A 25346-nucleotide genomic window follows, 5' to 3' on the forward strand; every position below is an offset into this window, starting at 1 on the left:
CGAAAGAAAATCCTTCTTAGGGAAGCCTATTGGATCTTCAGACTTGCGACTAGAACTCCAGCGGGTCTGAATTTGAGAAAAGAACTGACCTATGTCTACCAGTGATCTATCAAATTGCTAAAATAAATGGCAAATGTTCACTGCTGACAGTATGGCCATATAAGGGAACATATGAAAGCTAAAGAAGGATATAAGTGCTTTCATAGCCTGCCCTTTTTGTCTTTTCATTTACAGCACACATCTCTGTTCATTCACGTATCAAGCTTTAGAACCGCAGTTAGACAGTGCGTTTATTTTCTCCTTTCTCTCTCTATGGGGCAATCAAACAATTAGTAAATTGTAATAATATTGCAGCAATCAGTTTTTACTGCAAACCATGTATTTATTAAGGTCACATGTATATGTATTTTGATTGCTACTGATGTTGTCCCACATAGAGATCTGCCGGCCGCAATGGATTGTTTTTTGTTTTATAGTAATTCTATTTATATTTTTCCAAGCACATTGTTAGCTCATTGTGCAATTTGACACTATTTGCTAGAACATAATGAGCTACAAAGTGTTGGAATGCTGAGGGTCATTTTTTCATTTCATTTTTTGTTTCACTTTATGTATTGGGATTGAGCATATATACTATGCGATTTTAAAATATGACAGTATGGTCACACGGTGCGGCTTTTGATGCCAAGCGAGTACCTCGGTATTGTAGGGGTTAATACGCTCGGATCAATGTTCGCACAGAGTGTTGACAATTATAGTAGTAATTGATACAAGAAACTAAAGGGTGTGTCAAGGTGTGTGGCAACCTATGGAGTGACTGATTCCTTCCCCACGGTGGGTGGAGGAAACTTTGACTCCCTTTAAATAGAATAGCCACACTTGACATGGTGTTACGACTAAGGGTGTCTACCCGAAACGCGTCAATATTATGTCATGTGGAGGGTGGTGATGTCTGTCAACTTTATGCAAAATTAAAGGAAAGCTGATAGAGGAACTCCATTTGTCTCCGGGACCTTCTTTCTCCTTACCTGCAGCCTGCCACGGGAACACTCCCCTAGGGCCCCTGGAGCCGGGACCATATACTCTACTACGGAGGTGAGCTGGATTATATGTTTATCCGGGGAGAAAACATGGCTGCAGCCCAAGAAAAGAATATAGCGATTTTCTATTTAATTTGTCATGGTCTACAGTTGTGATATAAGATAAAAGAAGAAAATAAAAAAAGGAGATTATGTTAGGTTTTGTTGGTTGTTATTTTTTGGGTTTGGAGTCTGTGCTGAGTGTTACTTTAATTGATTAGTAAATTGAGACCTGGTGCAAGACCTCCTTTACCTTTTGTCACTTATCGTAGGAAGATTAACTGAGGCTCTTGGTACCACTTACGAAAGTAATATTTATGTGGCTTTCATTTTAAAGTTTGTCCAATCTCTAGATATTGACTGTCCAATGCAAAAAACGGTGTGGTCTTGCACAAGGAAAGGGGTTTTTGCTCCTTGAAGGCTAGTGTCTGTATAGGGGTAGGGTGATTGTCCACTCACCAATCAGCATGCTAGAAGCAAGCATGACAGCATCTTTGGAACAAATGTGCTGTGATGGCCGAGTGGTTAAGGCGTTGGATTTGAAATCCAATGGGGTTTCCCCGCACAGGTTCAAATCCTGTTCACAGCGTTGTGTATCTCTGTTTACCCTTTAATAAAACGGGGAGGCATTGTCAAGCTTATGCTTGGCACCTTGGCTCCTGGGAGCATATGAGTCTCCTATACTGATTCTAACTTCACGTCTTGTCGTTCCAATTTTCAGTATTCTGTGAGCTGGTTACATGCGAAGCAAATAGCTATGTCTTTTTTTCATTGTGAAATACAATAGCTTGCACCTCATTAGAAATCTAATCGCAATGAAGAGTGGAGTATTGTGTAAAAACAAGCAATTTAACGAAAGTAAGAGAACACAAGAATTCAAAAAGATAGGACCCACCGAGATTTGAACTCAGATCGCTGGATTCAGAGTCCAGAGTGCTAACCATTACACCATGGAACCCTCCACAAGAACTTGTTGATGATGGCTATCCACAGCTTGTCAAATTGAACGTTGTTAGGGCCTACTTAGAGGAGACCGAAAAAAAATTCTATTTACTCTTAGCACATAGGCTAATGTACTAGAATACAATTCAATCCAGTGACTCAAGTTGACATCTCCTCTAATTGGAGAAGTTAACTTTCCATCTTTTCTTCTTCATCAGGCCCAGGCTGCCATGATAACTTCTCCTGACCATGACAAATCTCTGCAGAGTTTGCGGAGTAGACATCTTTAGCACCTTGCTTTTCCAGCTCCCTCTTTTACTATTCTACACCCTCTCCTCACACTTCAGACCCTGCCTCCCCTTTAAAAGTACTTTCCACTCCTTTACCTATCACCATGCCTGTAGCTGCCCCAGATGCCCACATTCCTGTACTTGCTATGTTGTAAAGTACTCCCCCAAATACTGTACTCCACTCCAGAAATAATAGTGTCTTAACTATAGTTACTCCAAAAGTATTAGTTTTATACAGTGCCCCAGAAGGTTTTCCACACATGAATCTTTCCATTGTGTGCCCTACACAGTAATTTTGTCCCCTTAGTGGCATGAAGACAGTAATAGTGTCCTCTAAATGCCTCCACATAGGTGTCTAGGAAAACTTGAGTGCCTTTCCCTGTAAAGCTTTAAATGAGCCCCAATTAGCTACGTAAACACTAATTGGTATTATGGCAGGTTCTATGTATGTACTATTGCTAATGCTATGTATGTTCCATAGCTGGGACTGTTAGCGCTTTTATTTTATACAATTGGTAACTAGGAGATTCCTTCCAACAAATTGGCTACTCTTACTGGGTAGACGTAAATTATGTAGCCTAAACCAAGCCCCCTCCGCCTTAACTTCCTGGCTCAGCTGCACTAGAATCAGAGGGGGAGAAAACATGGCTGCAGCCCAAGAAAAGAATATAGCGATTTTCTATTTAATTTGTCATGGTCTACAGTTGTGATATAAGATAAAAGAAGAAAATAAAAAAAGGAGATTATGTTAGGTTTTGTTGGTTGTTATTTTTTGGGTTTGGAGTCTGTGCTGAGTGTTACTTTAATTGATTAGTAAATTGAGACCTGGTGCAAGACCTCCTTTACCTTTTGTCACTTATCGTAGGAAGATTAACTGAGGCTCTTGGTACCACTTACGAAAGTAATATTTATGTGGCTTTCATTTTAAAGTTTGTCCAATCTCTAGATATTGACTGTCCAATGCAAAAAAACGGTGTGGTCTTGCACAAGGAAAGGGGTTTTTGCTCCTTGAAGGCTAGTGTCTGTATAGGGGTAGGGTGATTGTCCACTCACCAATCAGCATGCTAGAAGCCAGCATGACAGCATCTTTGGAACAAATGTGCTGTGATGGCCGAGTGGTTAAGGCGTTGGACTTGAAATCCAGTGGGGTTTCCCTGCACAGGTTCAAATCCTGTTCACAGTGTTTTCTATCTCTGTTTACCCTTTAATAAAACGGGGAGGCATTGTCAAGCTTATGCTTGGCACCTTGGCTCCTGGGAGCATATGAGTCTCCTATACTGATTCTAACTTCACGTTTTGTCGTTCCAATTTTCAGTATTCTGTGAGCTGGTTACATGCGAAGCAAATAGCTATGTCTTTTTTTCATTGTGAAATACAATAGCTTGAACTTCAATAGAAATCTAATCGCAATGAAGAGTGGAGTATTGTGTAAAAACAAGCAATTTAAGAAAGTAAGAGAACACAAGAATTCAAAAAGATAGGTCCCACCGAGATTTGAACTCGGATCGCTGGATTCAGAGTCCAGAGTGCTAACCATTACACCATGGAACCCTCCACAAGAACTTGTTGATGATGGCTATCCACAGCTTGTCAAATTGAACGTTGTTAGGGCCTACTTAGAGGAGACCGAAAAAAAATTCTATTTACTCTTAGCACATAGGCTAATGTACTAGAATACAATTCAATCCAGTGACTAAAGTTGACAGCTCCTCTAATTGGAGAAGTTAACTTTCCATCTTTTCTTCTTCATCAGGCCCAGGCTGCCATGATAACTTCTCCTGACCATGACAAATCTCTGCAGAGTTTGCGGAGTAGACATCTTTAGCACCTTGCTTTTTCAGCTCCCTCTTTTACTATTCTACACCCTCTCCTCACACTTCAGACCCTGCCTCCCCTTTAAAAGTACTTTCCACACCTTTACCTATCACCATGCCTGTAGCTGCCCCAGATGCCCACATTCCTGTACTTGCTATGTTGTAAAGTACTCCCCCAAATACTGTACTCCACTCCAGAAATAATAGTGTCTTAACTATAGTTACTCCAAAAGTATTAGTTTTATACAGTGCCCCAGAAGGTTTTCCACACATGAATCTTTCCATTGTGTGCCCTACACAGTAATTTTGTCCCCTTAGTGGCATGAAGACAGTAATAGTGTCCTCTAAATGCCTCCACATAGGTGTCTAGGAAAACTTGAGTGCCTTTCCCTGTAAAGCTTTAAACGAGCCCCAATTAGCTACGTAAACACTAATTGGTATTATGGCAGGTTCTATGTATGTACTATTGCTAATGCTATGTGTGTTCCATAGCTGGGACTGTTAGCGCTTTTATTTTATACAATTGGTAACTAGGAGATTCCTTCCAACAAATTGGCTACTCTTACTGGGTAGACGTAAATTATGTAGCCTAAACCAAGCCCCCTCCACCTTAAATTCCTGGCTCAGCTGCACTAGAATCAGAGGGGGAGAAAACATGGCTGCAGCCCAAGAAAAGAATATAGCGATTTTCTATTTAATTTGTCATGGTCTACAGTTGTGATATAAGATAAAAGAAGAAAATAAAAAAAGGAGAGTATGTTAGGTTTTGTTGGTTGTTATTTTTTGGGTTTGGAGTCTGTGCTGAGTGTTACTTTAATTGATTAGTAAATTGAGACCTGGTGCAAGACCTCCTTTACCTTTTGTCACTTATCGTAGGAAGATTAACTGAGGCTCTTGGTACCACTTACGAAAGTAATATTTATGTGACTTTCATTTTAAAGTTTGTCCAATCTCTAGATATTGACTGTCCAATGCAAAAAACGGTGTGGTCTTGCACAAGGAAAGGGGTTTTTGCTCCTTGAAGGCTAGTGTCTGTATAGGGGTAGGGTGATTGTCCACTCACCAATCAGCATGCTAGAAGCAAGCATGACAGCATCTTTGGAACAAATGTGCTGTGATGGCCGAGTGGTTAAGGCGTTGGACTTGAAATCCAATGGGGTTTCCCCGCACAGGTTCAAATCCTGTTCACAGTGTTGTTTATCTCTGTTTACCCTTTAATAAAACGGGGAGGCATTGTCAAGCTTATGCTTGGCACCTTGGATCCTGGGAGCATATGAGTCTCCTATACTGATTCTAACTTCACGTCTTGTCGTTCCAATTCTCAGTATTCTGTGAGCTGGTTACATGCGAAGCAAATAGCTATGTCTTTTTTTCATTGTGAAATACAATAGCTTGCACCTCAATAGAAATCTAATCGCAATGAAGAATGGAGTATTGTGTAAAAACAAGCAATTTAACGAAAGTAAGAGAACACAAGAATTCAAAAAGATAGGTCCCACCGAGATTTGAACTCAGATCACTGGATTCAGAGTCTAGAGTGCTAACCATTACACCATGGAACCCTCCACAAGAACTTGTTGATGATGGCTATCCGCAGCTTGTCAAATTGAACGTTGTTAGGGCCTACTTAGAGGAGACCGAAAAAAAATTCTATTTACTCTTAGCACATAGGCTAATGTACTAGAATACAATTCAATCTAGTGACTCAAGTTGACAGCTCCTCTAATTGGAGAAGTTAACTTTCCATCTTTTCTTCTTCATCAGGCCCAGGCTGCCATGATAACTTCTCCTGACCATGACAAATCTCTGCAGAGTTTGCGGAGTAGACATCTTTAGCACCTTGCTTTTCCAGCTCCCTCTTTTACTATTCTACACCCTCTCCTCACACTTCAGACCCTGCCTCCCCTTTAAAAGTACTTTCCACTCCTTTACCTATCACCATGCCTGTAGCTGCCTCAGATGCCCACATTCCTGTACTTGCTATGTTGTAAAGTACTCCCCCAAATACTGTACTCCACTCCAGAAATAATAGTGTCTTAACTATAGTTACTCCAAAAGTATTAGTTTTATACAGTGCCCCAGAAGGTTTTCCACACATGAATCTTTCCATTGTGTGCCCTACACAGTAATTTTGTCCCCTTAGTGGCATGAAGACAGTAATAGTGTCCTCTAAATGCCTCCACATAGGTGTCTAGGAAAACTTGAGTGCCTTTCCCTGTAAAGCTTTAAACGAGCCCCAATTAGCTACGTAAACATTAATTGGTATTATGGCAGGTTCTATGTATGTACTATTGCTAATGCTATGTATGTTCCATAGCTGGGACTGTTAGCGCTTTTATTTTATACAATTGGTAACTAGGAGATTCCTTCCAACAAATTGGCTACTCTTACTGGGTAGACGTAAATTATGTAGCCTAAACCAAGCCCCCTCCGCCTTAACTTCCTGGCTCAGCTGCACTAGAATCAGAGGGGGAGAAAACATGGCTGCAGCCCAAGAAAAGAATATAGCGATTTTCTATTTAATTTGTCATGGTCTACAGTTGTGATATAAGATAAAAGAAGAAAATAAAAAAAGGAGATTATGTTAGGTTTTGTTGGTTGTTATTTTTTGGGTTTGGAGTCTGTGCTGAGTGTTACTTTAATTGATTAGTAAATTGAGACCTGGTGCAAGACCTCCTTTACCTTTTGTCACTTATCGTAGGAAGATTAACTGAGGCTCTTGGTACCACTTACGAAAGTAATATTTATGTGGCTTTCATTTTAAAGTTTGTCCAATCTCTAGATATTATCTGTCCAATGCAAAAAACGGTGTGGTCTTGCACAAGGAAAGGGGTATTTGCTCCTTGAAGGCTAGTGTCTGTATAGGGGTAGGGTGATTGTCCACTCACCAATCAGCATGCTAGAAGCCAGCATGACAGCATCTTTGGAACAAATGTGCTGTGATGGCCGAGTGGTTAAGGCGTTGGACTTGAAATCCAGTGGGGTTTCCCTGCACAGGTTCAAATCCTGTTCACAGCGTTTTCTATCTCTGTTTACCCTTTAATAAAACGGGGAGGCATTGTCAAGCTTTTGCTTGGCACCTTGGCTCCTGGGAGCATATGAGTCTCCTATACTGATTCTAACTTCACGTCTTGTCGTTCCAATTTTCAGTATTCTGTGAGCTGGTTACATGCGAAGCAAATAGCTATGTCTTTTTTTCATTGTGAAATACAATAGCTTGCACTTCAATAGAAATCTAATCGCAATGAAGAGTGGAGTATTGTGTAAAAACAAGCAATTTAACGAAAGTAAGAGAACACAAGAATTCAAAAAGATAGGTCCCACCAAGATTTGAACTCGGATCGCTGGATTCAGAGTCCAGAGTGCTAACCATTACACCATGGAACCCTCCACAAGAACTTGTTGATGATGGCTATCCGCAGCTTGTCAAATTGAACGTTGTTAGGGCCTACTTAGAGGAGACCGAAAAAAAATTCTATTTACTCTTAGCACATAGGCTAATGTACTAGAATACAATTCAATCCAGTGACTCAAGTTGACAGCTCCTCTAATTGGAGAAGTTAACTTTCCATCTTTTCTTCTTCATCAGGCCCAGGCTGCCATGATAACTTCTCCTGACCATGACAAATCTCTGCAGAGTTTGCGGAGTAGACATCTTTAGCACCTTGCTTTTCCAGCTCCCTCTTTTACTATTCTACACCCTCTCCTCACACTTCAGACCCTGCCTCCCCTTTAAAAGTACTTTCCACTCCTTTACCTATCACCATGCCTGTAGCTGCCCCAGATGCCCACATTCCTGTACTTGCTATGTTGTAAAGTACTCCCCCAAATACTGTACTCCACTCCAGAAATAATAGTGTCTTAACTATAGTTACTCCAAAAGTATTAGTTTTATACAGTGCCCCAGAAGGTTTTCCACACATGAATCTTTCCATTGTGTGCCCTACACAGTAATTTTGTCCCCTTAGTGGCATGAAGACAGTAATAGTGTCCTCTAAATGCCTCCACATAGGTATCTAGGAAAACTTGAGTGCCTTTCCCTGTAAAGCTTTAAACGAGCCCCAATTAGCTACGTAAACACTAATTGGTATTATGGCAGGTTCTATGTATGTACTATTGCTAATGCTATGTATGTTCCATAGCTGGGACTGTTAGCGCTTTTATTTTATACAATTGGTAACTAGGAGATTCCTTCCAACAAATTGGCTACTCTTACTGGGTAGACGTAAATTATGTAGCCTAAACCAAGCCCCCTCCGCCTTAACTTCCTGGCTCAGCTGCACTAGAATCAGAGGGGGAGAAAACATGGCTGCAGCCCAAGAAAAGAATATAGCGATTTTCTATTTAATTTGTCATGGTCTACAGTTGTGATATAAGATAAAAGAAGAAAATAAAAAAAGGAGATTATGTTAGGTTTTGTTGGTTGTTATTTTTTGGGTTTGGAGTCTGTGCTGAGTGTTACTTTAATTGATTAGTAAATTGAGACCTGGTGCAAGACCTCCTTTACCTTTTGTCACTTATCGTAGGAAGATTAACTGAGGCTCTTGGTACCACTTACGAAAGTAATATTTATGTGGCTTTCATTTTAAAGTTTGTCCAATCTCTAGATATTGACTGTCCAATGCAAAAAACGGTGTGGTCTTGCACAAGGAAAGGGGTTTTTGCTCCTTGAAGGCTAGTGTCTGTATAGGGGTAGGGTGATTGTCCACTCACCAATCAGCATGCTAGAAGCAAGCATGACAGCATCTTTGGAACAAATGTGCTGTGATGGCCGAGTGGTTAAGGCGTTGGACTTGAAATCCAATGGGGTTTCCCCGCAAATCCTGTTCACAGTGTTGTCTATCTCTGTTTACCCTTTAATAAAACGGGGAGGCATTGTCAAGCTTATGCTTGGCACCTTGGCTCCTGGGAGCATATGAGTCTCCTATACTGATTCTAACTTCACGTCTTGTCGTTCCAATTTTCAGTATTCTGTGAGCTGGTTACATGCGAAGCAAATAGCTATGTCTTTTTTTCATTGTGAAATACAATAGCTTGCACCTCAATAGAAATCTAATCGCAATGAAGAGTGGAGTATTGTGTAAAAACAAGCAATTTAACGAAAGTAAGAGAACACAAGAATTCAAAAAGATAGGTCCCACCAAGATTTGAACTCGGATCGCTGGATTCAGAGTCCAGAGTGCTAACCATTACACCATGGAACCCTCCACAAGAACTTGTTGATGATGGCTATCCGCAGCTTGTCAAATTGAACGTTGTTACGGCCTACTTAGAGGAGACCGAAAAAAAATTCTATTTACTCTTAGCACATAGGCTAATGTACTAGAATACAATTCAATCCAGTGACTCAAGTTGACATCTCCTCTAATTGGAGAAGTTAACTTTCCATCTTTTCTTCTTCATCAGGCCCAGGCTGCCATGATAACTTCTCCTGACCATGACAAATCTCTGCAGAGTTTGCGGAGTAGACATCTTTAGCACCTTGCTTTTCCAGCTCCCTCTTTTACTATTCTACACCCTCTCCTCACACTTCAGACCCTGCCTCCCCTTTAAAAGTACTTTCCACTCCTTTACCTATCACCATGCCTGTAGCTGCCCCAGATGCCCACATTCCTGTACTTGCTATGTTGTAAAGTACTCCCCCAAATACTGTACTCCACTCCAGAAATAATAGTGTCTTAACTATAGTTACTCCAAAAGTATTAGTTTTATACAGTGCCCCAGAAGGTTTTCCACACATGAATCTTTCCATTGTGTGCCCTACACAGTAATTTTGTCCCCTTAGTGGCATGAAGACAGTAATAGTGTCCTCTAAATGCCTCCACATAGGTGTCTAGGAAAACTTGAGTGCCTTTCCCTGTAAAGCTTTAAACGAGCCCCAATTAGCTACGTAAACACTAATTGGTATTATGGCAGGTTCTATGTATGTACTATTGCTAATGCTATGTATGTTCCATAGCTGGGACTGTTAGCGCTTTTATTTTATACAATTGGTAACTAGGAGATTCCTTCCAACAAATTGGCTACTCTTACTGGGTAGACGTAAATTATGTAGCCTAAACCAAGCCCCCTCCGCCTTAACTTCCTGGCTCAGCTGCACTAGAATCAGAGGGGGAGAAAACATGGCTGCAGCCCAAGAAAAGAATATAGCGATTTTCTATTTAATTTGTCATGGTCTACAGTTGTGATATAAGATAAAAGAAGAAAATAAAAAAAGGAGATTATGTTAGGTTTTGTTCGTTGTTATTTTTTGGGTTTGGAGTCTGTGCTGAGTGTTACTTTAATTGATTAGTAAATTGAGACCTGGTGCAAGACCTCCTTTACCTTTTGTCACTTATCGTAGGAAGATTAACTGAGGCTCTTGGTACCACTTACGAAAGTAATATTTATGTGGCTTTCATTTTAAAGTTTGTCCAATCTCTAGATATTGACTGTCCAATGCAAAAAACGGTGTGGTCTTGCACAAGGAAAGGGTTTTTTGCTCCTTGAAGGCTAGTGTCTGTATAGGGGTAGGGTGATTGTCCACTCACCAATCAGCATGCTAGAAGTAAGCATGACAGCATCTTTGGAACAAATGTGCTGTGATGGCCGAGTGGTTAAGGCGTTGGACTTGAAATCCAATGGGGTTTCCCCGCACAGGTTCAAATCCTGTTCACAGCGTTGTCTATCTCTGTTTACCCTTTAATAAAACGGGGAGGCATTGTCAAGCTTATGCTTGGCACCTTGGCTCCTGGGAGCATATGAGTCTCCTATACTGATTCTAACTTCACGTCTTGTCGTTCCAATTTTCAGTATTCTGTGAGCTGGTTACATGCGAAGCAAATAGCTATGTCTTTTTTTCATTGTGAAATACAATAGCTTGCACCTCAATAGAAATCTAATCGCAATGAAGAGTGGAGTATTGTGTAAAAACAAGCAATTTAACGAAAGTAAGACAACACAAGAATTCAAAAAGATAGGTCCCACCGAGATTTGAACTCGGATCGCTGGATTCAGAGTCCAGAGTGCTAACCATTACACCATGGAACCCTCCGCAAAAACTTGTGGATGATGGCTATCCGCAGCTTGTCAAATTGAACGTTGTTAGGGCCTACTTAGAGGAGACCGAAAAAAAATTCTATTTACTCTTAGCACATAGGCTAATGTACTAGAATACAATTCAATCCAGTGACTCAAGTTGACATCTCCTCTAATTGGAGAAGTTAACTTTCCATCTTTTCTTCTTCATCAGGCCCAGGCTGCCATGATAACTTCTCCTGACCATGACAAATCTCTGCAGAGTTTGCGGAGTAGACATCTTTAGCACCTTGCTTTTCCAGCTCCCTCTTTTACTATTCTACACCCTCTCCTCACACTTCAGACCCTGCCTCCCCTTTAAAAGTACTTTCCACTCCTTTACCTATCACCATGCCTGTAGCTGCCCCAGATGCCCACATTCCTGTACTTGCTATGTTGTAAAGTACTCCCCCAAATACTGTACTCCACTCCAGAAATAATAGTGTCTTAACTATAGTTACTCCAAAAGTATTAGTTTTATACAGTGCCCCAGAAGGTTTTCCACACATGAATCTTTCCATGGTGTGCCCTACACAGTAATTTTGTCCCCTTAGTGGCATGAAGACAGTAATAGTGTCCTCTAAATGCCTCCACATAGGTGTCTAGGAAAACTTGAGTGCCTTTCCCTGTAAAGCTTTAAACGAGCCCCAATTAGCTACGTAAACACTAATTGGTATTATGGCAGGTTCTATGTATGTACTATTGCTAATGCTATGTATGTTCCATAGCTGGGACTGTTAGCGCTTTTATTTTATACAATTGGTAACTAGGAGATTCCTTCCAACAAATTGGCTACTCTTACTGGGTAGACGTAAATTATGTAGCCTAAACCAAGCCCCCTCCGCCTTAACTTCCTGGCTCAGCTGCACTAGAATCAGAGGGGGAGAAAACATGGCTGCAGCCCAAGAAAAGAATATAGCGATTTTCTATTTAATTTGTCATGGTCTACAGTTGTGATATAAGATAAAAGAAGAAAATAAAAAAAGGAGATTATGTTAGGTTTTGTTGGTTGTTCTTTTTTGGGTTTGGAGTCTGTGCTGAGTGTTACTTTAATTGATTAGTAAATTGAGACCTGGTGCAAGACCTCCTTTACCTTTTGTCACTTATCGTAGGAAGATTAACTGAGGCTCTTGGTACCACTTACGAAAGTAATATTTATGTGGCTTTCATTTTAAAGTTTGTCCAATCTCTAGATATTGACTGTCCAATGCAAGAAACAGTGTGGTCTTGCACAAGGAAAGGGGTTTTTGCTCCTTGAAGGCTAGTGTCTGTATAGGGGTAGGGTGATTGTCCACTCACCAATCAGCATGCTAGAAGCAAGCATGACAGCATCTTTGGAACAAATGTGCTGTGATGGCCGAGTGGTTAAGGCGTGGGACTTGAAATCCAATGGGGTTTCCCTGCACAGGTTCAAATCCTGTTCACAGCGTTGTCTATCTCTGTTTACCCTTCAATAAAACGGGGAGGCATTGTCAAGCTTATGCTTGGCACCTTGGCTCCTGGGAGCATATGAGTCTCCTATACTGATTCTAACTTCACGTCTTGTAGTTCCAATTTTCAGTATTCTGTGAGCTGGTTACATGCGAAGCAAATAGCTATGTCTTTTTTTCATTGTGAAATACAATAGCTTGCACCTCAATAGAAATCTAATCGCAATGAAGAGTGGAGTATTGTGTAAAAACAAGCAATTTAACGAAAGTAAGAGAACACAAGAATTCAAAAAGATAGGTCCCACCGAGATTTGAACTCGGATCGCTGGATTCAGAGTCCAGAGTGCTAACCATTACACCATGGAACCCTCCACAAGAACTTGTTGATGATGGCTATCCGCAGCTTGTCAAATTGAACGTTGTTAGGGCCTACTTAGAGGAGACCGAAAAAAAATTCTATTTACTCTTAGCACATAGGCTAATGTACTAGAATACAATTCAATCCAGTGACTCAAGTTGACATCTCCTCTAATTGGAGAAGTTAACTTTCCATCTTTTCTTCTTCATCAGGCCCAGGCTGCCATGATAACTTCTCCTGACCATGACAAATCTCTGCAGAGTTTGCGGAGTAGACATCTTTAGCACCTTGCTTTTCCAGCTCCCTCTTTTACTATTCTACACCCTCTCCTCACACTTCAGACCCTGCCTCCCCTTTAAAAGTACTTTCCACTCCTTTACCTATCACCATGCCTGTAGCTGCCCCAGATGCCCACATTCCTGTACTTGCTATGTTGTAAAGTACTCCCCCAAATACTGTACTCCACTCCAGAAATAATAGTGTCTTAACTATAGTTACTCCAAAAGTATTAGTTTTATACAGTGCCCCAGAACAGTGGTGGGCAACCTTTTTTTTCAACTGAGCCAAATCTCGCCAAAACCACGATTGAAATTTATTTTGAGAGCCACATTTTTAAAACCGAAAATACATAGGATGGTACACTGTTTTTAGTTTCAATAAGTTTTTATTGAGAATATTGTGCATGCAAGTATCCACATAGGTCGGGTACTGTGGGACTCTTTGCACCGGCCCTGTCACGTGGACGTGACCAGAGCCTGTGCAAGGATTTTTTGGCAACACAAGCGAAGCTACATCTCGGTGACCCCCCCCCTCCCCCCGCCCAGCCCGCAGCTCACCTGGTCCTGGTTCTGTCTGCAGCAGCTGGCTTCTGCTCTGTGTGGTCCTGAAATCTTCGCTCTGCTTCAATCTGGTTTGAGGACTGTACTTTTCGCCCTATAAGATGCACATAGGTTTTAGAGGAGTATTATAAGAAACAATATTTTCCATTATACCTCAGGTCAGACCACCAATCAGACCCCCAATGTTAATCATACCTCAGATCAGCCCCCCATATCAGCCGTCAGCACCCCATTCATCATGCCCATGTCAGCCGTCAGCCCCCATCCATCATGCCCCCATGTCAGCCGTCATGCCCCTATGTCAGCCGTCAGCCCCCCATTCCAGCACCCCAACCATCATGCCCATGTCAGCCGTCAGCACCCCATCCATCATGCCCATGTCAGCCGTCAGCACCCCATCCATCATTCCCATGTCAGCCGTCAGCACCCCATCATGCCCATGTCAGCCCCCATCCATCATTACCCCCCATGTCAGCCATCAGCCCCCCATGTCAGCCATCATGCCCCCCATGTCAGCCGTCAGCACCCCATCCATCATGCCCATGTCAGCTGTCAGCCCCCATCCATCATGCCCCCCATGTCAGCCGTCATGCCCCTATGTCAGCCGTCAGCACCCCATGTCAGCCGTCAGCCATCAGCCCCCCATGTCAGCACTCCATCCATCATGTCCATGTCAGCCGTCAGCCCCCATCCATTATGCCCCCCATGTCAGCCATCATGACCTTATGTCAGCCGTCAGCCCCCCATCCATCATGCCCATGTCAGCCGTCAGCACCCCATCCATCATGCCCATGTCAGCCGTCAGCACCCCATCATGCCCATGTCAGCCCCCATCCATCATTACCCCCCATGTCAGCCATCAGCCCCCCATGTCAGCCATCATGCCCCCCATGTCAGCCGTCAGCACCCCATCCATCATGCCCATGTCAGCTGTCAGCCCCCATCCATCATGCCCCCCATGTCAGCCGTCATGCCCCTATGTCAGCCGTCAGCACCCCATGTCAGCCGTCAGCCATCAGCCCCCCATGTCAGCACTCCATCCATCATGCCCATGTCAGCCGTCAGCCCCCATCCATCATGCCCCCCATGTCAGCCATCATGACCTTATGTCAGCCGTCAGCCCCCCATGTCAGCACCCCATCCATCATGCCCATGTCAGCCGTCAGCACCCCATCCATCATGCCCATGTCAGCCGTCAGCACCCATCCATCATTACTCCCATGTCAGCCATCATGCCCCCCATGACAGCCGTCAGCCCCCATCCATTATGCTCCCTAATGGGGGACAATGTTGGAGTCTGCACCATCGGGTGGGTGACATGATGAGGGACAATGTTGGAGTCGGTACCTGATATATCACTGGGGTCTGGCTGGAGTGGGGTCGGTCTGGTCCTGGCTCCAATCTCAGCTGGCTCTGCCTTAAGGTGTCTTCTCCAGAGTCCAGACTAGAGTCCAGCAGGGTCGGCCAAGTTCCAACAAGTCGTGCATCAGTGTTACTCTGTGACTGTTCTTCTGCTGCCAGCCGGGAGGGGCAGCTTTTACAGGCCATAGCAGACAGAGCAGCTCCGCCTCCTCGCCTCCCTCCGCCGCGGCCCACTGACAGTCAGTGACGCCTCCTTTGGCCTGAGCGCCGCACGGCACACATGTAGGCAGGACAGCCGCAGGCTGCCGCCCCCGAGAGGAGGGAGGGGAGCGGGCGCCCGGCACACAGAACAGTGCTCCAGACTAAAAAAAATTCCTAGTAGCCATTGGCTCCTGAACTGAAAAATTTAGGAGCCAAATCAAATTTTTAGTCGCCAAATCGAAACTGAATCAAAATTTTGGTATCGTGACAACGCTACGCCGATCAGATCGGCGTAGGGTTGTTTTGAAACCGAAATTTTGATTCGCTTTCGTCACTATAAAAAAGTATTGTGATACTCAATACCGCGAAAAAAAAAAAAAACACCAAAAAAAGCTGCGTGCATTTCGCATTTTATGAAACATTCGGCCCATAATAGAACAGTCCTATGCTATTTTTTGGGGTGACAAGGTGACTAAAAAGGCTATGTAATATGTTTATTTATTTATTGTTTATATATTTTATATGTAAAATTGGGAAAGGGGGGATTTAAACTTAATATTTTAACCCCTTAAGGACATAGGACGTACCGGTACGCCCTATTTCCCGAGTCCTTAAGGACACAGGACGTACCGGTACGTCCTGACTTAAAATCTGTATTCCCGGCGCCCGAGGGGTTAAACGGAACGGGATTTCGGCTGAAATCCTTCAGCCGGCATCCTGTGACAACGCCAGGGGGGGTCATGTGACCCCCCCGTGTCGGCGATCGCAGCAAACCGCAGGTCAATTCAGACCTGCGGTTTGCTGCGCTTTTTGCAGTTTCTGATCCCCGCGGTCCCTGACCGCGGCGATCAGAAACTTTAGAGTGGCTAAAATCTATATTTTTCACCCCCCCCTGCACCCCTGCATGATTTGATGCCGGCGGGTGGTGCGGGGGGGGTGTCGCATGCGGTGGGGGCGTTGCGGGAGGCGGGCGGTGCGGCAGGCGGGATCGCGATCCCCCGCCCGCCTCCCCATGAATGATCGTTGGCTTCTAGTGGGTATACCAGGGTGCCAGCACATTGCCGGCACCCTGGTATAAACGGCTGACATCTGTGCAGATGTCAGCCGTTTAACCCTTTCCGTACCGCGGTCCGTACGGACCGCTGTATGGAAAAAGTTAACTGTCATCGGTCAGGGAGCTCCCTCCCTCTCCATCGGGGGGCTGCTGTGCCTTTGCAGCCCCCCGATGGAGAGGGAGAGAGCCCCCAGAGAGCCCCCCTCAGCCCTGTGCTTACCCTTCCCCGTCTGCGAAGTTCTGAGCAGACGGGGAGGGTTCCCATGGCAACAGGACGCCTGCTCAGGCGTCCTGCTGTCCATGGTGCTGAACAGATCTATGCTGAAAGCATAGATCTGTTCAGTGTAAGTAAAATACAGTACAGAACAATATATATTGTACTGTACTGTATTATACAGACATCAGACCCACTGGATCTTCAAGAACCAAGCGGGTCTGGGTCAAAAAAAATTAAAAAAAAGTGAAAAAAGTTAAGATAAAAAAAATAACATTTATCACTGAATAAAAATTAAAAAAATAAAATAAACTACACATATTAGGTATCGCCGCGTCCGTAACGACCTGATCTATAAAATGGTCATGTTACTTTCCCCGCACGGTGAACGCCATAAAAATAAAAAAATAAAAACTATGAGAAAATTGAAATTTTGCCCACCTTACTTCCCAAAAAAGGTAATAAAAGTGATCAAAAAAGTCGCATGTACGCCAAAATAGTACCAATCAAACCGTCATCTCATCCCGCAAAAAATGAGACCCTACTCAAGATAATCGCCCAAAAGCTGAAAAAACTATGGCTCTTAGACTATGGAAACACTAAAACATGATTTTTTTTTGTTTCAAAAATGAAATCATTGTGTAAAACTTACATAAATAAAAAAAAAGTATACATATTAGGTATCTCCGCGTCCGTATCGACCGGCTCTATAAAAATATCACATGACCTAACCCCTCAGATGACCACCGTAAAAAAATAAAAATAAAAACAGTGTAAAAAAAAGCCATTTTTTGCCATCTTACATCACAAAAAGTGTAATAGCAAGCGATCAAAAAGTCATATGCACCCCAAAATAGTGCCAATCAAACCGTCATCTCATCCCGCAAAAAATGAGACCGTACTCAAGATAATCGCCCAAAAACTGAAAAAACTATAGCTCTTAGACTATGGAGACACTAAAACATTTTTTTGGTTTTAAAAATGAAGTTATTGTATAAAACTTACATAAATAAAAAAAATTTATACATATTAGGTACCGCCGCATCCGTGACAACCTGCTCTATAAAATTACCACATGATCTAACCTGTCAGATGAATGTTGTAAATAACAAAAAAAAAAAAAACGTGCCAAAAAAGCTATTTCTTGTTACCTTGCTGCACAAAAAGTGTAATATAGAGCAACCAAAAATCATATGTACCCTAAACTAGTACCAACAAAACTGCCACCCTATCCCGTAGTTTCTAAAATGGAGTCACTTTTTTGGAGTTTCCACTCTAGGGGTGCATCAGGGGGGCTTCAAATGGGACATGGTGTCAAAAAAACAGTCCAGCAAAACCTGCCTTCCAAAAACCGTATGGCATTCCTTTCCTTCTGCGCCCTGCCGTGTGCCCGTACAGCGGTTTACGAACACATATGGGGTGTTTCTGTAAACTACAGAATCAGGGCCATAAATAATGAGTTTTGTTTGGCTGTTAACCCTTGCTTTGTAACTGGAAAAAAAATATTAAAATGGAAAATCTGCCAAAAATTTGAAATTTTGAAATTGTGTCTCTATTTTCCATTAAATCTTGTGCAACACCTAAAGGGTTAACAACGTTTGTAAAATCAGTTTTGAATACCTTGAAGGGTGTAGTTTCTTAGATGGGGTCACTTTTATGGAGTTTCTACTCTAGGGGTGCATCAGGGGGGCTTCAAATGGGACATGGTGTCAAAAAAACAGTCCAGCAAAATCAGCCTCTTACTGGGTAGACGTAAATTATGTAGCCTAAACCAAGCCCCCTCCGCCTTAACTTCCTGGCTCAGCTGCACTAGAATCAGAGGGGGAGAAAACATGGCTGCAGCCCAAGAAAAGAATATAGCGATTTTCTATTTAATTTGTCATGGTCTACAGTTGTGATATAAGATAAAAGAAGAAAATAAAAAAAGGAGATTATGTTAGGTTTTGTTGGTTGTTCTTTTTTGGGTTTGGAGTCTGTGCTGAGTGTTACTTTAATTGATTAGTAAATTGAGACCTGGTGCAAGACCTCCTTTACCTTTTGTCACTTATCGTAGGAAGATTAACTGAGGCTCTTGGTACCACTTACGAAAGTAATATTTATGTGGCTTTCATTTTAAAGTTTGTCCAATCTCTAGATATTGACTGTCCAATGCAAAAAACAGTGTGGTCTTGCACAAGGAAAGGGGTTTTTGCTCCTTGAAGGCTAGTGTCTGTATAGGGGTAGGGTGATTGTCCACTCACCAATCAGCATGCTAGAAGCAAGCATGACAGCATCTTTGGAACAAATGTGCTGTGATGGCCGAGTGGTTAAGGCGTGGGACTTGAAATCCAATGGGGTTTCCCCGCACAGGTTCAAATCCTGTTCACAGCGTTGTCTATCTCTGTTTACCCTTCAATAAAACGGGGAGGCATTGTCAAGCTTATGCTTGGCACCTTGGCTCCTGGGAGCATATGAGTCTCCTATACTGATTCTAACTTCACGTCTTGTCGTTCCAATTTTCAGTATTCTGTGAGCTGGTTACATGCGAAGCAAATAGCTATGTCTTTTTTTCATTGTGAAATACAATAGCTTGCACCTCAATAGAAATCTAATCGCAATGAAGAGTGGAGTATTGTGTAAAAACAAGCAATTTAACGAAAGTAAGAGAACACAAGAATTCAAAAAGATAGGTCCCACCGAGATTTGAACTCGGATCGCTGGATTCAGAGTCCAGAGTGCTAACCATTACACCATGGAACCCTCCACAAGAACTTGTTGATGATGGCTATCCGCAGCTTGTCAAATTGAACGTTGTTAGGGCCTACTTAGAGGAGACCGAAAAAAAATTCTATTTACTCTTAGCACATAGGCTAATGTACTAGAATACAATTCAATCCAGTGACTCAAGTTGACATCTCCTCTAATTGGAGAAGTTAACTTTCCATCTTTTCTTCTTCATCAGGCCCAGGCTGCCATGATAACTTCTCCTGACCATGACAAATCTCTGCAGAGTTTGCGGAGTAGACATCTTTAGCACCTTGCTTTTCCAGCTCCCTCTTTTACTATTCTACACCCTCTCCTCACACTTCAGACCCTGCCTCCCCTTTAAAAGTACTTTCCACTCCTTTACCTATCACCATGCCTGTAGCTGCCCCAGATGCCCACATTCCTGTACTTGCTATGTTGTAAAGTACTCCCCCAAATACTGTACTCCACTCCAGAAATAATAGTGTCTTAACTATAGTTACTCCAAAAGTATTAGTTTTATACAGTGCCCCAGAACAGTGGTGGGCAACCTTTTTTTTCAACTGAGCCAAATCTCGCCAAAACCACGATTGAAATTTATTTTGAGAGCCACATTTTTAAAACCGAAAATACATAGGATGGTACACTGTTTTTAGTTTCAATAAGTTTTTATTGAGAATATTGTGCATGCAACTATCCACATAGGTCGGGTACTGTGGGACTCTTTGCACCGGCCCTGTCACGTGGACGTGACCAGAGCCTGTGCAAGGATTTTTTGGCAACACAAGCGAAGCTACATCTCGGTGACCCCCCCCCCTCCCCCCGCCCAGCCCGCAGCTCACCTGGTCCTGGTTCTGTCTGCAGCAGCTGGCTTCTGCTCTGTGTGGTCCTGAAATCTTCGCTCTGCTTCAATCTGGTTTGAGGACTGTACTTTTCGCCCTATAAGATGCACATAGGTTTTAGAGGAGTATTATAAGAAACAATATTTTCCATTATACCTCAGGTCAGACCACCAATCAGACCCCCAATGTTAATCATACCTCAGATCAGCCCCCCATATCAGCCGTCAGCACCCCATTCATCATGCCCATGTCAGCCGTCAGCCCCCATCCATCATGCCCCCATGTCAGCCGTCATGCCCCTATGTCAGCCGTCAGCCCCCCATTCCAGCACCCCAACCATCATGCCCATGTCAGCCGTCAGCACCCCATCCATCATGCCCATGTCAGCCGTCAGCACCCCATCCATCATTCCCATGTCAGCCGTCAGCACCCCATCATGCCCATGTCAGCCCCCATCCATCATTACCCCCCATGTCAGCCATCAGCCCCCCATGTCAGCCATCATGCCCCCCATGTCAGCCGTCAGCACCCCATCCATCATGCCCATGTCAGCTGTCAGCCCCCATCCATCATGCCCCCCATGTCAGCCGTCATGCCCCTATGTCAGCCGTCAGCACCCCATGTCAGCCGTCAGCCATCAGCCCCCCATGTCAGCACTCCATCCATCATGTCCATGTCAGCCGTCAGCCCCCATCCATCATGCCCCCCATGTCAGCCATCATGACCTTATGTCAGCCGTCAGCCCCCCACCCCTCACGCCCATGTCAGCCGTCAGCACCCCATCCATCATGCCCATGTCAGCCGTCAGCACCCCATCATGCCCATGTCAGCCCCCAGCCATCATTACCCCCCATGTCAGCCATCAGCCCCCCATGTCAGCCATCATGCCCCCCATGTCAGCCGTCAGCACCCCATCCATCATGCCCATGTCAGCTGTCAGCCCCCATCCATCATGCCCCCCATGTCAGCCGTCATGCCCCTATGTCAGCCGTCAGCACCCCATGTCAGCCGTCAGCCATCAGCCCCCCATGTCAGCACTCCATCCATCATGCCCATGTCAGCCGTCAGCCCCCATCCATCATGCCCCCCATGTCAGCCATCATGACCTTATGTCAGCCGTCAGCCCCCCATGTCAGCACCCCATCCATCATGCCCATGTCAGCCGTCAGCACCCCATCCATCATGCCCATGTCAGCCGTCAGCACCCATCCATCATTACTCCCATGTCAGCCATCATGCCCCCCATGACAGCCGTCAGCCCCCATCCATTATGCTCCCTAATGGGGGACAATGTTGGAGTCTGCACCATCGGGTGGGTGACATGATGAGGGACAATGTTGGAGTCGGTACCTGATATATCACTGGGGTCTGGCTGGAGTGGGGTCGGTCTGGTCCTGGCTCCAATCTCAGCTGGCTCTGCCTTAAGGTGTCTTCTCCAGAGTCCAGACTAGAGTCCAGCAGGGTCGGCCAAGTTCCAACAAGTCGTGCATCAGTGTTACTCTGTGACTGTTCTTCTGCTGCCAGCCGGGAGGGGCAGCTTTTACAGGCCATAGCAGACAGAGCAGCTCCGCCTCCTCGCCTCCCTCCGCCGCGGCCCACTGACAGTCAGTGACGCCTCCTTTGGCCTGAGCGCCGCACGGCACACATGTAGGCAGGACAGCCGCAGGCTGCCGCCCCCGAGAGGAGGGAGGGGAGCGGGCGCCCGGCACACAGAACAGTGCTCCAGACTAAAAAAAATTCCTAGTAGCCATTGGCTCCTGAACTGAAAAATTTAGGAGCCAAATCAAATTTTTAGTCGCCAAATCGAAACTGAATCAAAATTTTGGTATCGTGACAACGCTACGCCGATCAGATCGGCGTAGGGTTGTTTTGAAACCGAAATTTTGATTCGCTTTCGTCACTATAAAAAAGTATTGTGATACTCAATACCGCGCAAAAAAAAAAAAACACCAAAAAAAGCTGCGTGCATTTCGCATTTTATGAAACATTCGGCCCATAATAGAACAGTCCTATGCTATTTTTTGGGGTGACAAGGTGACTAAAAAGGCTATGTAATATGTTTATTTATTTATTGTTTATATATTTTATATGTAAAATTGGGAAAGGGGGGATTTAAACTTAATATTTTAACCCCTTAAGGACATAGGACGTACCGGTACGCCCTATTTCCCGAGTCCTTAAGGACACAGGACGTACCGGTACGTCCTGACTTAAAATCTGTATTCCCGGCGCCCGAGGGGTTAAACGGAACGGGATTTCGGCTGAAATCCTTCAGCCGGCATCCTGTGACAACGCCAGGGGGGGTCATGTGACCCCCCCGTGTCGGCGATCGCAGCAAACCGCAGGTCAATTCAGACCTGCGGTTTGCTGCGCTTTTTGCAGTTTCTGATCCCCGCGGTCCCTGACCGCGGCGATCAGAAACTTTAGAGTGGCTAAAATCTATATTTTTCACCCCCCCCTGCACCCCTGCATGATTTGATGCCGGCGGGTGGTGCGGGGGGGGTGTCGCATGCGGTGGGGGCGTTGCGGGAGGCGGGCGGTGCGGCAGGCGGGATCGCGATCCCCCGCCCGCCTCCCCATGAATGATCGTTGGCTTCTAGTGGGTATACCAGGGTGCCAGCACATTGCCGGCACCCTGGTATAAACGGCTGACATCTGTGCAGATGTCAGCCGTTTAACCCTTTCCGTACCGCGGTCCGTACGGACCGCTGTATGGAAAAAGTTAACTGTCATCGGTCAGGGAGCTCCCTCCCTCTCCATCGGGGGGCTGCTGTGCCTTTGCAGCCCCCCGATGGAGAGGGAGAGAGCCCCCAGAGAGCCCCCCTCAGCCCTGTGCTTACCCTTCCCCGTCTGCGAAGTTCTGAGCAGACGGGGAGGGTTCCCATGGCAACAGGACGCCTGCTCAGGCGTCCTGCTGTCCATGGTGCTGAACAGATCTATGCTGAAAGCATAGATCTGTTCAGTGTAAGTAAAATACAGTACAGAACAATATATATTGTACTGTACTGTATTATACAGACATCAGACCCACTGGATCTTCAAGAACCAAGCGGGTCTGGGTCAAAAAAATGTAAAAAAAAGTGAAAAAAGTTAAGATAAAAAAAATAACATTTATCACTGAATAAAAATTAAAAAAATAAAATAAACTACACATATTAGGTATCGCCGCGTCCGTAACGACCTGATCTATAAAATGGTCATGTTACTTTCCCCGCACGGTGAACGCCATAAAAATAAAAAAATAAAAACTATGAGAAAATTGAAATTTTGCCCACCTTACTTCCCAAAAAAGGTAATAAAAGTGATCAAAAAAGTCGCATGTACGCCAAAATAGTACCAATCAAACCGTCATCTCATCCCGCAAAAAATGAGACCCTACTCAAGATAATCGCCCAAAAGCTGAAAAAACTATGGCTCTTAGACTATGGAAACACTAAAACATGATTTTTTTTTGTTTCAAAAATGAAATCATTGTGTAAAACTTACATAAATAAAAAAAAAGTATACATATTAGGTATCTCCGCGTCCGTATCGACCGGCTCTATAAAAATATCACATGACCTAACCCCTCAGATGACCACCGTAAAAAAATAAAAATAAAAACAGTGTAAAAAAAAGCCATTTTTTGCCATCTTACATCACAAAAAGTGTAATAGCAAGCGATCAAAAAGTCATATGCACCCCAAAATAGTGCCAATCAAACCGTCATCTCATCCCGCAAAAAATGAGACCCTACTCAAGATAATCGCCCAAAAACTGAAAAAACTATAGCTCTTAGACTATGGAGACACTAAAACATTTTTTTGGTTTTAAAAATGAAGTTATTGTATAAAACTTACATAAATAAAAAAAATTTATACATATTAGGTACCGCCGCATCCGTGACAACCTGCTCTATAAAATTACCACATGATCTAACCTGTCAGATGAATGTTGTAAATAACAAAAAAAAAAAAAACGTGCCAAAAAAGCTATTTCTTGTTACCTTGCTGCACAAAAAGTGTAATATAGAGCAACCAAAAATCATATGTACCCTAAACTAGTACCAACAAAACTGCCACCCTATCCCGTAGTTTCTAAAATGGAGTCACTTTTTTGGAGTTTCCACTCTAGGGGTGCATCAGGGGGGCTTCAAATGGGACATGGTGTCAAAAAAAACAGTCCAGCAAAACCTGCCTTCCAAAAACCGTATGGCATTCCTTTCCTTCTGCGCCCTGCCGTGTGCCCGTACAGCGGTTTACGAACACATATGGGGTGTTTCTGTAAACTACAGAATCAGGGCCATAAATAATGAGTTTTGTTTGGCTGTTAACCCTTGCTTTGTAACTGGAAAAAAAATATTAAAATGGAAAATCTGCCAAAAATTTGAAATTTTGAAATTGTGTCTCTATTTTCCATTAAATCTTGTGCAACACCTAAAGGGTTAACAACGTTTGTAAAATCAGTTTTGAATACCTTGAAGGGTGTAGTTTCTTAGATGGGGTCACTTTTATGGAGTTTCTACTCTAGGGGTGCATCAGGGGGGCTTCAAATGGGACATGGTGTCAAAAAAACAGTCCAGCAAAATCAGCCTTCCAAAAACCAAACGGCGCACCTTTCACTCTGCGCCCCGCTGTGTGGCCGTACAGTAGTTTACGGCCACATATGGGGTGTTTATGTAAACAGCAGAGTCAGGGCAATAAAGATACAGTCTTGTTTGGCTGTTAACCCTTGCTTTGTTAGTGGAAAAAATGGGTTAAAATTGAAAATTAGGCAAAAAAATGAAATTCTCAAATTTCATCCCTATTTGCCAATAACTCTTGTGCAACACCTAAAGGGTTAACGACGTATGTAAAATCAGTTTTGAATACCTTGAGGGGTGTAGTTTCTTAGATGGGGTCACTTTTAGGGAGTTTCTCCTCTAGGGGTGCATCAGGGGTCTTCAAATGGGACATGGTGTCAAAAAACCAGTCCATAAAAATCAGCCCTCCAAAAACAAAACGGCGCACCTTTCACTCTACGCCCTACTGTGTGCCCGTACAGTAGTTTACGGCCACATATGGGGTGTTTCTGTAAACGGCAGAGTCAGGGCAATAAAGATACAATCTTGTTTGGCTGTTAACCCTTGCTTTGTTAGTGGAAAAAATGTGTTAAAATGAAAA

The 25346-nt window shown here is 43.8% G+C and overlaps 15 non-coding genes across 15 annotated transcripts; 7 read left to right on the top strand and 8 right to left on the bottom strand.

Moving 5' to 3' along the window:
- Positions 1–1586: 1586 nt before the first annotated feature.
- TRNAS-UGA lies at positions 1587–1668 on the top strand. The gene has a single exon. It is a non-coding gene; the product is annotated as a tRNA-Ser (tRNA).
- Positions 1669–1965: 297 nt separating this feature from the next.
- Positions 1966–2037, bottom strand: TRNAQ-CUG. Its single transcript has one exon. It is a non-coding gene; the product is annotated as a tRNA-Gln (tRNA).
- A 1375-nt stretch (positions 2038–3412) lies between these two features.
- On the top strand, positions 3413–3494 carry TRNAS-UGA. The gene has a single exon. It is a non-coding gene; the product is annotated as a tRNA-Ser (tRNA).
- Positions 3495–3790: 296 nt separating this feature from the next.
- TRNAQ-CUG lies at positions 3791–3862 on the bottom strand. Its single transcript has one exon. It is a non-coding gene; the product is annotated as a tRNA-Gln (tRNA).
- A 1374-nt stretch (positions 3863–5236) lies between these two features.
- On the top strand, positions 5237–5318 carry TRNAS-UGA. Its single transcript has one exon. It is a non-coding gene; the product is annotated as a tRNA-Ser (tRNA).
- Positions 5319–5615: 297 nt separating this feature from the next.
- Positions 5616–5687, bottom strand: TRNAQ-CUG. The gene has a single exon. It is a non-coding gene; the product is annotated as a tRNA-Gln (tRNA).
- A 1374-nt stretch (positions 5688–7061) lies between these two features.
- On the top strand, positions 7062–7143 carry TRNAS-UGA. Its single transcript has one exon. It is a non-coding gene; the product is annotated as a tRNA-Ser (tRNA).
- Positions 7144–7440: 297 nt separating this feature from the next.
- Positions 7441–7512, bottom strand: TRNAQ-CUG. The gene has a single exon. It is a non-coding gene; the product is annotated as a tRNA-Gln (tRNA).
- Positions 7513–9257: 1745 nt separating this feature from the next.
- TRNAQ-CUG lies at positions 9258–9329 on the bottom strand. Its single transcript has one exon. It is a non-coding gene; the product is annotated as a tRNA-Gln (tRNA).
- Positions 9330–10703: 1374 nt separating this feature from the next.
- TRNAS-UGA lies at positions 10704–10785 on the top strand. The gene has a single exon. It is a non-coding gene; the product is annotated as a tRNA-Ser (tRNA).
- A 297-nt stretch (positions 10786–11082) lies between these two features.
- TRNAQ-CUG lies at positions 11083–11154 on the bottom strand. Its single transcript has one exon. It is a non-coding gene; the product is annotated as a tRNA-Gln (tRNA).
- A 1374-nt stretch (positions 11155–12528) lies between these two features.
- On the top strand, positions 12529–12610 carry TRNAS-UGA. Its single transcript has one exon. It is a non-coding gene; the product is annotated as a tRNA-Ser (tRNA).
- A 297-nt stretch (positions 12611–12907) lies between these two features.
- Positions 12908–12979, bottom strand: TRNAQ-CUG. Its single transcript has one exon. It is a non-coding gene; the product is annotated as a tRNA-Gln (tRNA).
- A 5948-nt stretch (positions 12980–18927) lies between these two features.
- On the top strand, positions 18928–19009 carry TRNAS-UGA. The gene has a single exon. It is a non-coding gene; the product is annotated as a tRNA-Ser (tRNA).
- A 297-nt stretch (positions 19010–19306) lies between these two features.
- On the bottom strand, positions 19307–19378 carry TRNAQ-CUG. Its single transcript has one exon. It is a non-coding gene; the product is annotated as a tRNA-Gln (tRNA).
- Between the last annotated feature and the right edge of the window lie 5968 nt (positions 19379–25346).

Source organism: Bufo bufo, unplaced genomic scaffold (genome assembly GCF_905171765.1).
Source record: "Bufo bufo unplaced genomic scaffold, aBufBuf1.1, whole genome shotgun sequence".
NCBI lineage: Eukaryota > Metazoa > Chordata > Amphibia > Anura > Bufonidae > Bufo > Bufo bufo.